Genomic DNA, 2565 nt, shown 5'->3' with positions numbered 1-2565 from the left:
CCAAGTAAGCTTTATTTTTTAATGCATAGGAAAAGTAAGAATGACACAAAATTAAAAACATGTTTCTAAACAATGTAAGTTATAAGAAAATTTCTCAATGTGTTTTTCAAGTTATACAAAATGTGCCATATTTTCGATCAATACTATGTCATATTGTCTTGTCATATAGTCTCTAAAAGTTGCGTTTCTACCTTCACTGTTCCTTTGTGTCCAACTTTTTTGGAGCTGGAAAATAACATATACTTTATTAACAAAGGTTACTTTTGAAGTTACCAACTCTGTTAAGAAGGTAAATGTAAACATTCTGATTCTAATACTTGAAAAGCTTTCTTCATGTCAGAATCATGAAACTTTATATAGAATGAAACATGATTTTTTCCCTCATAAATGGTTTCCTTCCAATTCACTACCATAAAAAAAACCTGTTACGTGCTTGTATAGATGTGATGTTTTATTACTTAGGTTTTTTTGTTTTGTTTTTTTTTCATTGAGGACAGAATGAGCCTCAAGCGTATCAGCGGTATATGATTGGATTAAGGGAACCTGCGAATTCTGGCCACAAAATTTTATGGTACAACATACATGAAGTTTCAGACTCAATTAAAATTTAGGTGCAAACAAAGATTAATCTTTGTTTTATTATTTGTGTTGCATAATTTCATTTAAATATATTTACAGGTATTAACAAAATATTTTTATTTCAGTATTGATATATACATGTGTTGAAATTATCTTGGCTATATTAAATATACTCCATATTTTAGATGTACATAATTTGTATACCTATATACAGAATCATTTAAACTATATTATTGATTCAAATTAGGAGCTACATATTATACTTGAACACATTTTTTGTTTAGGCAAACCCATCACTTTCTCAAATGTAAAGGAGGAAGTTTTGGCACATGTCCGGTACATGTGAATGGTGTTCTTCTCTGCTGTTCCTTTGATCCCAGTGTGAAAATCATGCTATCGTGTGAAAACATCTAAATATAATGTGTGGAAGGATGACAAATCTTTGTCATTACTAGTTTCTTACACATTCATGCTACTCTTGTTTCTACGTTGCATATTTGGCAAGTTATTAAAATTGACCTGGTCGATTTTGTTCCCTCCGCTCTTCCCCCTCATTCCTTCTCTCTCCTTATTTCATCACTATTTCTCTGGCACAGAAGAAACAGTGAACATAGTTCAGGCCTTGTTTGAAATGCCAGAAACTGGTTCTTGGACTTCTCAAGCTCAGTGGATTCTTCTCAAAATCACATGACTCTAATCTCACACAGAAAGCATACCACAAATATTTTCAGTTCGGTTGAAAATACTCTCTTACTGTACTTTCCAGATGGCTCCAAATTCAGTTTTTTACAGGCCATGCAAACTTTTTGTTCTGATTACTTTTTGAGAAAAAAATTTATCACGAGAGAAACTGGCAACAGCAAAATAACTGGTTTAAATACTAAAACTCAAGTATTTTTACTTAATTGACTTTCAAAGGGATATTTTTTAAAAGTAGTAAATATTATCCAATAAACTTGGATTTATAGTGTTCCTGAAACTTTGTGAAGTTCTGTATTTTACAGAAACAAATATTTTATATTTAAAATAGTAATGTGCATAAATCTAAAATATATGTCCAACTGGACCTTATGACCAATATTGGATGTAGTAGCTGCACATACTTATGATTAATTTATAATCAGCGCCATGACTGTCTGCAGGGGCAGCACCCATCCACCTTTCCATCAGTATATGTGACATTGTGTCATAGGAAGAAAACTAATGGATTAATGGTTTAGGATACATCCAACGTGCAGTTTCCTTTAAGGTTTGGTTGTATGTTAGCATTGTAAAGAATGTCAGATTATAATCTCATGCTTATTGTTTTAAAAATATTAGATTTAAAAAAGAAAAGCATTTTCTGCAGTGTGCTTAAGACAATAATGTGATACTTTGTTTTGTTTTGAGCAGAACTTTTGAACTTACAACACAGGTCAAATACTTCTCATCATGATTACGTCAGAATTATAAAACCAGTAATTCTCATACAGATTTTAAAAGAATAATATTTAAATTTAAGCTTGTGTGTGTTGTTTTGCAACAACTTTGAGGACTGGAATAGAAATGCTGCATATGGAACTGATACAATGCAAGCCAGGTATGGTGGCTCGTGCCTGAAATTCCAGCTCTTGGGAGGCTGAGGCAAGAAAAATCACTCTAAATTCAAGGGCAGCCTGAGCTATAGAGTGAGTTCAAGGTCAGCCGGAACTACATAGCGAGACCTTGTCGCAAAAATGCCAAGTTAATTGATGCAATGGAAATATGAAAAAATTGCACTTTTTGATCTGCTTACTCTTTGAAATGTAGTGATATATTCCACAGTGCAAAACAAAGTTTTTAAAATGTTAGCAAAGTCATTTTATAGAAGTGATGTTTATAGTAACATGTTAAAATGAAAAATCCATTTTTAAAAATTATTCCTCACAATGAACACGAAGTGATATTGTGTATTTCTATAAATTGAATGTGTACTTATTAAAAAATTATATGACTTTCTACAAATGA

This window comes from Octodon degus, unplaced genomic scaffold (assembly GCF_000260255.1).
Source record: "Octodon degus isolate 3935 unplaced genomic scaffold, OctDeg1.0 scaffold00013, whole genome shotgun sequence".
Lineage (NCBI taxonomy): Eukaryota > Metazoa > Chordata > Mammalia > Rodentia > Octodontidae > Octodon > Octodon degus.
The sequence above is the reverse complement of the archived record's forward strand: the minus strand, read 5'-3'. Positions refer to the sequence as shown.